The following is a 12221-nucleotide window of genomic DNA, read 5'->3' as shown; positions in this document are numbered from 1 at the left end:
GACTGCAGGGACCCTCTTGGCCATACTCTCTGTTTGAAAGCTTTACTTTATCTAAGTCAAATCCCTTATTGTGAAGGTCAAGCATGTGCCCTCCTTTTTCCTCCAGTAGAAAAAAATTCCTAAAGTTTACTTTTTCAAGAACAGTTGTATGTTGTAGTGATAAAGAGCACCTGTTTCTAGAACCATAACCCCTCTTGTGTTATCTTTGTGATTTTATACAATCTGTTGCTCCCATTGAAATCTCCATTTCTCATATTTAAGGCAAGAAAACAAAGGCACCTACCACATCCAAAAAGTTCAGTGATGACCAGTTGATATATTCTATGTCAAATTACCAGCACATTGCCCGTCATTAATATGTACTCATTAAAGGTTTGTAGTAAATGAATGTATTTATATAGCCTGTAAGTGAAACAAATAGATTGAAATATTTTTTGTTATCCTAAAATATATTCCTTGAAAAGACAATCTAGGAAAAAAGTGTCATTCTTTCAACAACACAAATGTTTATTAAGTGTCTACTGTGTCATAGACACTGTTAGAAGTAATGGAATTACATAGAGGAAGAATAGTTGATGAATGAAGATACCTAATATAATTGCTTGTTATATAATTTTTAAAAAGAGTATTTTGTAATATCTACTAAGGCATACTGTTTTTCAATTTCCAAACAAGTTTTGAAGACATGGTAATCAAACAAGAACAGCATAAATTTCTAGCCCAATATTATCTCCTAAATCAAAGGACATTACACATTTTAGCCCCTGTAACACTACAAAGCCTTTGGAATACAAAAGTCGCTAGTGCATGAAATGATTGATGATGATACTTCTGATGTTGTAAAGTTGTAATCTGTCTCTTGTTCAAATGGGATGCCAGGACAACTAATAAATTCCCCAACATCGGAGAGATGGAGCATGTCAATTGGAAGAGAACAGATTCCTTTTATGAGCTTTCTCAAGTACAGGTTCAAAATTCCTTATCCCCAGAAGTGTTTTTCTTAAGTCTGTTGCAATCGCATTTGGCAGTCAAATCTGATGTGAACGATGAGAGTATATTATGGACTTTAGTCTACAGTCCTTATGGTGAATATCATATTATATTCTTGATTAGATTGTGTAGCTATAGACCCCACTGAGAGTGTTACACAATATGTAGTCTATACACTTTTAAAAAGTGAAAAATGTTTAATTCTGAAGTATAACTGGACTCAGGGGTTCTAAATAAGTAATTATGGAATGGTTCTGAGGAACTAGAAGAGCTGTTTTCCACTTCTAAATTTGACTTTCCCTATTTTCTCAGTCACTATGTGTGCATATTTCTATTTGAAATATATTTGATGTAAAAAATATAAAAATAGAATGTATATTATACATATTTTAATAAATATGTTTTATAATATTCTTTTATATGATTACAAATGCACACACATAATTTAAAATTAATGATACACAATAAATGGCTTTTCAGCAAAATGTTATAATTATTTTGATTTTTTTGTAATTAATACTCTTTTAATATTATTTCTAGAATTTCTACTAAAGTAGAAATATTTTTTAGATCCTGATTTTAATTTTGGCATTTGTGACTAATTTACTAATATAATTTCTGCTATTTAAAAAAAATAATTTTGTGTTTTGTTGATTCATTAGAACTCTGTATTTTGGGTCAATAAACATTTCTCATTTCTATTATTTTACAGTTAAATTACATTGTTTTTGTTACCATCCTATATAATAAAAGAGAAACATGCAAATTATCCATCCCTCTGCTATGCTCAAGCCACGCCCACCAGCCAATCAGAGTGATATGCAAATTAACCCAACAAAGATGGCAGCGGCCATGGAGCTGGAGGCTTAGGTTGCCCCCAGTGACCGATAGAGGAAGCCAAGCTTCCCGCCTGCCCTGGCCTCCACTGTAGGATTGGCTGGGGGACTGGGCAGCCGGGAGCGGGGCGGGAACTATGCAGCTGTAATTGGGGTACCAGGCCACTGGGAATGGGGCAGGAACTTCCTGGGGCAGGTGCCGGGCAGCCGGGATCGGGATCAGGGCACCAGGCTGCTGGGAGCGGGGAGAGAACTAAGCAGCCGGGAGTGGGGCACTGGACAGCTGGGAGCAGGGCGGGAACTTTCCGGGGCGGGTGCTGGGCAGTCAGGAGTGGGGCAGGAACTTCCCAGGGCAGGCGCCAGGCAGCCAGGAGCGGGGCAGGAACTTCTGCCATGTCGCCATGATGATGCGGCAGAAGTTTCTGCCCCATAGCCGCTTGCTCATTCACTTACTTGCTCATTCATTCACTCATTCACTTACTCACTCACTCACTCACTCACTCACTCACTCAGCAAACACTCCTAGGTCCCTGGCACCAGGCCAGGCATTGAAGGTAAAACAGGATAAGACGGCTATGTCCTCAAGATGTAAGTAATTCAGTAGGGCGAAGCAGGCACATGAACGAGGCAGTTGTATGCACAGACACACTGTACTGTGTTCGGCGAAGGCTGTAACTAACGCTGACTTTGTTTTCTTGATAAAATGGGGCCTTGGGAGCGAGGCCGCCCCAAGCCTGTAGGCCTGTGCCTAGGCCTGGAGCAGCCAGGGTCCCGGAACATGACAGAGGGTGCAGGTCAGGTTAAGGGATCTGCACCCCCACCCCCCCCCCCCGTGCATGAATTTCGTTCACTGGGCACCTAGTTTTAATATATTTAAATACAGATATTTTCTATAAATACTTAGAAAGAAAAATGATCTACAAAATAATGACTTATTTGAACCCATCATAGAGTTAAGGCTACCATGTAACTGAGGATTGAGCTCCAGTGTTCAATACAAACTGTTTCTAGTTTGGTAGAGCATGGTAGAAAGAGGTAGCTAACATAAAAACACATTTCTATCTGTCTATCTATCTATCTATCTATCTATCATCTATTTACTTTGACTACTGTGTTTTTGTGTATATAAACAGTGGACAGTATATATAAACAACAGTATTAAGCTATTAACCTAAGGGGGAAAGATACTACATTATAATATATAATCCTTGATATCTTTTGATATAATCTCTAAAACTTCTCTACTAAATTTGTTAGTATTATAAATTATTATATACTTAAACTTAGTGTGATTTGCCATATATCACTTCAGTCTTCCTGATTTAAATCAGGAGGGAGATAAATATATCCAAAATTATTATTATTATTATTATTATTATTATTGTTTTAACAAAAAGAATTAGGGACATTTTAGTCCTAATAATCAGAAATATAATCAGAAATATGAAGTAAAAAGTAAAATGAACAGCCATAAGACAGAAAGTGACCAAATAGCTTTAAAATTCACCTGAGCATTCTTTCATTGTTAGAATAGACACAAAAATTTCTCTTTCTGTATCTGAAGCAGAAGCAAAACCACATATTATACTGTATCATGTTTCATTATAATTTAGTGCAAAATGTTCTCTAATTTACATTTGAGTTTTTTGTGGGCTTTTTTTACCCATGGTCAAACTATATAGGAAATTATTGCTTAATTCCAAAATATAAGGGGATTTTCAAATTACGTTTTTTTTTGGTTTGTTTGTTTGTTTGCTTTGGTTTCTAACTTAATTCCACCCTTTATTTTAGTACTTTCATATTTGTTAAGACTACCTTTTTCTATCAGCATACTGTTAAATTTTGTAGTTATTTTGTGTGTGCTTAGATAATCATCTCTCTTTATATGTATGTCTGAAATATATACATGTACAATTACATACACAGGGAGAAGAGGGAGAGATCAAAAGGGATTGTCATTATCCAAAACTCAGGTAAATTTTATATTTGAATGATTAATATTTTACGTGGCTTTTGCTTTCTGGACAACTAAATCTAGATGTCATGTCTTTTGATGAATTAAATGACCAAACTGCTTTTTAAAATACATGAGTACAGCCTGGCTCTTTTGGTTGAGCATTGCCCCATACACCAATAGGTCACTGGTTGGATTCCCAGGCAAGGCACATGCCAGGGTTGCAGGCTCAATGCCCAGTGGGGGCACTCAGGAGGCAGCTAATGGATTGATTTTCTCTCATCAATGTTTCTATCGCTCTCTCCCTCTCCCTTTCACTTTCTATAAATCAATAAAAACATTTTTTAAAAATAAAATACATGAGCACACTCATACCTTGAATAAAACAAATCCACATTTAAAATTTATAAAAGCTATGACAAAAGTTAAATAAAACACACACACACACAATCCCTGATGACATAATTTCAGTCTCTACTTGAAACACAAATTTAAAAAATGCAGGCATGTCCCGTTTTAATGCACTTCACTTTAATATGCTTTGCAGATGTGTTTTTTACAAATTGAAGGCAGGACCCTCTGCCAGCTAAGAGATTACAACTTGCTTTCTTGTACTTGCCTTCTTGTGGTGGTCTGGAAAGGAACCCACCATCTCTCCAAGGTAAGCCTGTACTGCAATGTAGATTAGTCTTTCAAACCAGCTGTACTCCTTTGTTTCCTGTGGTTCAGATAAGAGCCAAGACATTTTTGTTTTCCTAAGCTAATTAAAGTTGATTTTATGTGATTTGCAGCCAAAACTCTTTCAAGTCAAGTGGCTATACATGTGAAAACCCCTTTGTAATTAAGGTAACCATATAATTTATCATCCAAGCTGAGACACTTGTGAGAATGAAAACGAATGAATGCTATTGGTAATTTATACTTGGAAATAAGCATAAACACAAGCTGTTCTGGAAAAACTGATATGTTTGTCCATTCTACCTGTAATCAACTTACAAATAGCTCTAACAGTGGCAATGACATATTTTGCCACCAGCTCTAATAATATCATCGCGGGTACTAGAGAAACAAATATGTACAAGAAGAAGTCACATATTAATTCAAATGAACACTCAAATGAAATATTCATCTTTTCTTTTTCCAATTTCCTTTTCCTCTAGCTTTAAAATTCACCTCAGCATTCCTTGTAGTAAGCTCCCTTGAGTACTAAAAGCCAAGACCAAGACTTTCTAGGCACATTATTGTTCAAGTAGATCCTTGCTTTGTATGGAGGTATAATAAAATACCCTTAAAATTTGTTCTAATTCTTACAATCTTTTAATTTTATATTGAATTAGTTAACAGTCATTCTGAAATTGCATAAATGGAAACTAAACAATAGAATCAACAATGTGCTAGTAAATTATATGCATAATCCAGAAATATAAAGTTTCATAATAACTGAATAACTAAAAGTTCACTTATATGCCAGGTGCTATTTTAGACACTCTCTATATAATGCATTTAGCCTCAGGGTCACCATATTTTAAAACACCAGGGGATATCATTTACATACATGTGAATGATGCCTTCAGAGTTGTATAATTCTGTGATCTTATTTAATCTTTCTAAAAACTCTATAACTTGTTACTTCTATTGTTCTCACTTTATGAATTAGCACAATGAGAAAAAATTAAGTAACTCGTTCCAAGTATTTCAGCTAGTCCAAGTAGGGGAGCTGATTTTAAAGTTTAAACTTGTAACCACATTCATTAATTGAGCACCAACTCTGGTCAAGGAAGTGTACTAAACATTGATAATATAATTAGTATTGGTTATCAGAATGTGTGGGGGTTCAGAACTTGCCACCTCAAGGTGTGCCTCAGTGGTATGCAGAATACTTTGAGCTAAGGGTAATTTTATTTTATTTTTTTATTTTTTTAAAATATATTTTATTGATTTTTTACAGAGAGGAAGGGAGAGAGATAGAGAGTTAGAAACATCGATGAGAGAGAAACATCGACTAGCTGCCTCCTGCACATCTCCCACTGGAGATGTGCCCGCAACCCAGGTACATGCCCTTGATCGGAATCGAACCTGGGACCTTTCAGTCCGCAGGCCGACGCTCTATCCACTGAGCCAAACCGGTTTCGGCCAGCTAAGGGTAATTTTAGTTTTGGGCTCAAGAAAGACTTATTTCCCTTCCTTTAAACTACCTAAAAGAACTTGACTTAGGGCCTTGGCCCTAATAAGAGATTATCAGAGATAACTTCTTTTGACCTATCCATAGGGAAGGACAAACTTCTATTTACTAAATGTCTGCTTTTCTTATCATCCTTCGATGACTTTTGGAAGCCCCCAATGTGTATCACCTCATCCCTAGCTCAGGATGTTTTATAGACCTCCATACCCTTTTCTATTTCTGAATGTCTCCTGCATGTGGGCTCTCTGACACTCTCATGTATATGGGGTTCTCATACATATGTATGCATTAAATTTGGTTATTTTATCTTGCTAATCTGTCCCATGTCTATTTGATTATAGAAACTTGAGGGTAAAGTTTGTTCCTTCTCCACAAATGAAACCTATATCCTCTCTCTCTCTCTCTCTCTCTCTCTCTCTCTCTCTCTCTCTCCCTCTCTTTCTCTCTCTCTCACACACACACACACACACACACACTTACACATATTTAGATAAACACACATATTACTTATATAATTAATTTGATACATACACACATCTCTATATATATCTAGATAAATGAAAGGTAGACATTTATATGATAATACATTTAACTGAAATTGTGATACATGAATGATTCAAGGGAAAAGTAGCAAAATATGGGAGAAAATTAATTAAGCTTTGTCCTCTGAAGACAAACTATATAGATTAAATGTATTTGTGTGTAATTATATTTTGGGGTGAGAGAAGGAGTGGAACAGGGCAGATAAAACAGAATTTTCAGTGCAGCTGGAAACAGCATAAAGTGAGATGGAGCTGGCATCATATGTAAAAACAACATTCAAATCACTTACTCAACATTACTTTTTTGTTGTTGTTTCTTGCAGTTTTCCATCAGACACAGCTTGCCTTTCTAGTTACTGTTTCATTAGTGGTAAGAACCAATGGGTAGATGTGCCAGTGTCATGATAAACCTGACTAGATCCGTTCAGATGGTAATGGAAGCTGTAAAAAATTTGTTGCTCACTAAAACTCTGCAACAAATTTAGCATTCAGGAATTAGGGATACTGTAACAAACCATTTTTGTCATGTTCAAAGGAAGTTCTAGTGAACAATTTGTTATTGGTGTAGGAAAGCATAATTTGTCAACCTAAAATGTGTCTCTCTGATATGACAATTATTTTGTTTTTTAAAAAACAAAAGACTCGAGAGAACTTTTAACTTTCTTCCAAACTGCCTAAAAGAATGTAAGATAGGAGGCCACTGCCAAAAGAACTAGCACCATGGTAAACAAAACATAACGTGAACTGGGCGTGGCAGACAGGCAGGAACCTAGCAATACTCATTTGATCCAAGATCTCTCTGTATTCCACGTTCTCTAGATGGCTCAGCAAACATTGTTTACTAAACATTAACTCTTTTTATCTCCCTGTCCTACCTCCTTCTCCTTAGTCCAAAATAACATATATACCTCATTTTGCCTTTACTATCTTTGGAATTTTTCTGCTTATATAAATTTCCCATGTACAGGTATTAACTTTGCTTTTATCTTGTTAATCTACCTTAAGTCATTTTTATTATTTGAACAGCCATAAGAACCAAGAGAGGAAGGGAAATTCCCTTCCCCCACATCCTAATCCTAAATAATAAAGAGGTAATATGCAAATTAACCCTCATACCCTCAGAAGAGGCCGGCAGGGGGGCTAGTGAGGGACAACCAAATGACTGAACAGCAATCTGCATGGGACGACCAGGCCAACAGGGGGATTAGTGAGGGATGACCAAACAACTGAACAGCAGGCTGTGTGGGGTAACCAGCCAGCGGCTGGGCCATGAGGGGCAACCAGGCTGGCGGGGGCGGGGGGCAGTAAGAGGTGACCAGGCTGGTGGGGGGCAGTTAGGGGCAACCAGGCCTGAAGGGGGGGCAGTTGGGGGAAATTAGGCTGGAAGGGGGCCAGTGAGGGGTGACCAGGCTGGTGGGGGGTACAGTTGGGGGCAACCAAGCCTGCAGGGGGGCAGTTGGGGGTGACCAGTATGGCAGGGGGGGCAGTAAGGGGTAACCAGGCCAGCTGGGGGGCCAGTTAGGGGCAATCAGGCTGGCACACAGAGAGAGTGAGGGGCGATCAGGCCAGCAGGGGGAGACAGTTAGGGGCGACCAGGCAGGCAGGCAGGTGAGCGATTAGGAGCCAGCAGTCCAGGATTGTGAGAGGGATGTCCGACTGCCGGTTTAGGCCCGATCCTTGGGGTTGGGCCTAAACTGGCAGTTGGACATCCCCCAAGGGATCCCGGATTGGAGAGGGTGCAGGCTGGGCTAAGTGGACCCCCACCCCGTGCACAAATTTCATGCACCAGGCCTCTAGTTGGTATATAAAATGGGGTTTTCTTTTAAAATATATTAAATTTTCCAAAGGCATATTATGTGTGAATGAGGTGTCTTGATTAAAGAACCACATCACTTAAGGAGAACAGTACTTTTAAGGAGCTATATTTGTGTAGGGGTAGAGCTGAAACTGGCTCATTAGTCCAATGTGAAGCAGCAAAGTCAGACCTCCTCCATGAGCATATCAGCTGAAGCAATGACAACACCAATGCTTTACACAATTAAGGAGACATCTTCACAACTCTGAGTCACCTGTAACTTAGTTAATACCTCATACCAGAGCCTGCTCCTTGAAAACTGTGTCCCACTGCTCAGAGAGAAGCTACAGGAAGGAAAGACTTGCCAACATCAACTCTGACACAACAGGAGAGAACTTGAAACAAGGCTGCTGCTGCATCTGAAACAACAGCATGGACTAGGCAGGAGCCACACTTCACAGTAGAAGGCGTGTAAACCCCTCGGCCACTACAGAGGCTCTCGCCAGGCCTAGAACTCTTCTTACCAAAATGTCATTACCTGCACTTTGAATCAAAACGACTAGAGAGAATTAAAAATTGTTATTTCTAAGTGGATTGAAGATTTAAGATAAGGCTCTGTGGCCACGGAAGTGGAATCCCCTCCCCTGTGACTGACGTTCACATGTCCTGGGGAAAAGATCCATGACTAGTCCACTGGAATCTGGTTTTGCTACATTCTATTCACAATCCCGAAGAGAAACTATGTCTATCCAAGACCAGGTGTCTGGCCCATTATCTCAGCTACTCCTTTACGAGGGAGCTTTATTCTGCCACAGAGAAAGCACATGCCGCGACTGGCAGTGCTAGCACTTGGTAGGCGGTGAGGAAACTTCGGAGGGCTTTCCGGCATAAGTGCTTCAGTGATGATAGGGCCCTAGGAACTGGACGTGACCATCCCTGGTCCCTGTGGCAATAACTCCACCATGTGGAAAAGATGTGCAGCAAAGACCATTGGTCATAGGAGAAAATGCAATTGGAGTTTTCAGTTCCAGGGCCCAGATCCTGAGGAGTCTGTCATCCGCCACGGTGGCAAGGTATAAGCCTTCGGAGGAGAAGCACACAGATCTCAGGGAGCTGTCATCCATGAGGGCTTCGAGCTGCGTGTGGTGGATTGACCTTAGCCTCTTGCCAGTGTAAGGCTCCCACATGATCACGTTGGTGTCTTAAGAAGCCGTGACAAGCAAGGCAGAGTCAGGGAAGAAGTCACAAGAGACAACATGCTTTGGTGGCCCCCTAGCTTCCGGATTAATGTGTAGGACCGCATGCTCCATAGGAAGACTGACTTTTCTCCATCTGCAGAGCGAAGCATGCTTCAGTCCGCGGAGATGGAGCAGCAGTAAACCCACTGCAGATGGCCCGACAACACCTGAATCTGTTTACCCTGCTTATTCAGGTCCCAGATGCGAAGAGTCTTATTCCGAGACACAGAGACCAAAGTTAAACGGCCACTGGGTGTGAAGCTCAGATCTCTTACAACATTTTGGTGGCCGGAAAGTTTCAAAAGGAGGATCCCTGTCTGCACCTCCCAAATCTGGATCTGCCCATCCTTGAGTCCCATAGGGAGGATCAGGCAAGAGACGCCTGGCACCGGGGAATGGTGGCATGCCCAGAGCTTCCTGCTGGGGGAGCAGGCCACAGGCTGAAGGGCAAACCCCAGACAATGTGCCCACATGTCTAGAATCCTTTCCTTTGGGCTGCCTCGCCCTTTTGTATCATTTTTGCTGCTTCAGCTTTTGGCTTCAAACCCTTTAGGGATGAACTGCTCCTCCACATCTGTTAGGGTCTCCGAAAGGAGGGACGCATGAGGCCCAAAGGGGTAAAGAATTATGAATTTATTAGGTCATCTGGAAACCCAGATAGGCTGAGCCCCAAAATGGCGCCAGCGCTCAAAGACAGAGAGAGGTTTTTAAAGGACTCTAGGCGGGCTTTTTCTGGGCGGAGAATTCTCTGTGCAGGTCTGGATCCTGGGAAACTCCGGAGCGGAGAGATAATGGTCTTAGCGAGTGGAATGTGGTCTCAGCAAGTGGAATGTCCACTGTGAAGTGGCCTAAAGGTCAGCTCCCAGGGAAGGAAGTATTAATTCAATTATTTGATCAGACCTAACATTCCAGCCTTTTTGTTTTATGGAATAGGGATGAAGGTCATATCTTCTGTATTTACTTCCTGCTGAGGGGGGATGTCAAGATCACAGGGGAATTGTTGGGGGCCAGATGTAAGCTGGCAAGGTCCTTGCAGCATGATTTCCCCAAGAGATTTGTTGGTAAAGACTCGAAACTGGGCCTGTTGAATGACTTGGGAGGTAAAAGCTGGTCCTGAGGCTGCCACAGCATCACTTGTCTGGTTTTGCTGCTTTTCTGAGCCTGGAGCTGAAATGCAACTGAGGCCTAGATGCTATCTTTAGGGAGGAAAAGATCAGGGGTCTAAGTTGCCTGACTAGTGATATGAAAGGGGGGGATAGCTTACCCTGGGGGTGAGGTTCTTGTTTTCCCAGTTTTGCCCCTTGCTGGCATCCAGAGCTTTCTGGCCCAGTGAGTTTCTATACCTGTGCCTAGCCCATCATCCTTGCTCTGGGGGTCAAAGGGATGATGAGACCTGGGCACAAAAGGAGGTTATGATGGTGTCTAGGGGTGGTATTTCCTGAGTACAAGTAGGGCTTATAACCTGGTGGAGACAGACTGTTTTATAAATTTTAATATTACTGGGGCAAAAGATGGAAGAACAAGAATTATGATAAGTGGTCTGGTGGAAGGAAAGAGACATTGGTTTGAAGGGCTGTAGTCTAATATCAAAAAATGAGGTTTATCCTCAAATCATTTTCTCTTAAATGTCCTTGGTTTAGGAAATATTGGGTTTTCTATATGGCTGAAAACTGCTTGGCATCTGGATTTTTTAGATGGCTGCAAACTTCTGTTTTACTATCTCAGTTTCCCTATTCTGCTTGGCCTGGCTTATTGGCTTGTGTCATTTATATTACTTCCTTTTAACATTTCTCTCTACAAACCTTCTATAACTTTCATGAACCTTTTTACACCTTTCACAGTCTTACAAACATTCTTACAACTTTCACAAATATTCTTACTTTAACTTACTTTTTCCTTCAGAATGCATGCCCATGCCTTATGCCAGTGGTTCCCAAACTTATTTGGCCTACTGCCCCCTTTCCAGAAAAAATATTACTCAGCCCCTGGAAATTAATTTTTAAAAAATTTTAATAGCAGTTTCTCATCGCCCCCAAATGCACTTGTGGCCATCACCGCCCCCCTGGATCGCTGCAGCACCTACCAGGGGGCGGTAGTGCCCACTTTGGGAATCACTGCCTTATGCCTTCCATTGTCAACTCTTACAAGCCTCAATTTTCCAATGATAACCAAAAAGTAAACAGCCAGCATTTCTTAGACTGACATTTATGAGCATTCTCACTTTCAAGCAACATACCTTTAACAAAGCACAAGACATTACATTAACAGTTCCAAATCTACTTTATAGATTTTCTGTAATAAAAGCCAACATCAGGTGAACTTAAAACTTCTTGAAATATTTAGATATTTATCATTTAACCCAGCAATGCCTTAAAGCTTTTAAGTTGCCAAAGAAGATTTTGGAAAATTATGTATAGGCATATAAGGCTGGAGAGAAATCTGAGGTGGGGAGGGAGCAGGCCCTACAGGCTGTTCTAGGACTGCAATTTCCAGGTCTCCAGACACTTGTATTTAAAACTGCCACATTTTTCCTTAGAGATAACATGCTAAGTTTGGGGTGATAATGAGTTCAGCTTCTGATAGTAGCCAGACTGTTAAGTAAGTATTTGTAGTTTTGCAGTAAAGAAAGTTGTTCTTTGGGAAAAGGTGTGTGTGTGTGGCGGGGGCGGGGGGGGGGGGGGGGC

The 12221-nt window shown here is 40.6% G+C and overlaps 1 pseudogene; it reads right to left on the bottom strand.

The window, feature by feature from the left end:
* Window positions 1–9100: 9100 nt before the first annotated feature.
* LOC102426840 lies at window positions 9101–9746 on the bottom strand (annotated as a pseudogene).
* Between the last annotated feature and the right edge of the window lie 2475 nt (window positions 9747–12221).

This window comes from Myotis lucifugus, unplaced genomic scaffold, assembly GCF_000147115.1.
Source record: "Myotis lucifugus unplaced genomic scaffold, Myoluc2.0 scaffold_264, whole genome shotgun sequence".
Lineage (NCBI taxonomy): Eukaryota > Metazoa > Chordata > Mammalia > Chiroptera > Vespertilionidae > Myotis > Myotis lucifugus.
This window is presented reverse-complemented; position numbering and strand designations above follow the sequence as displayed.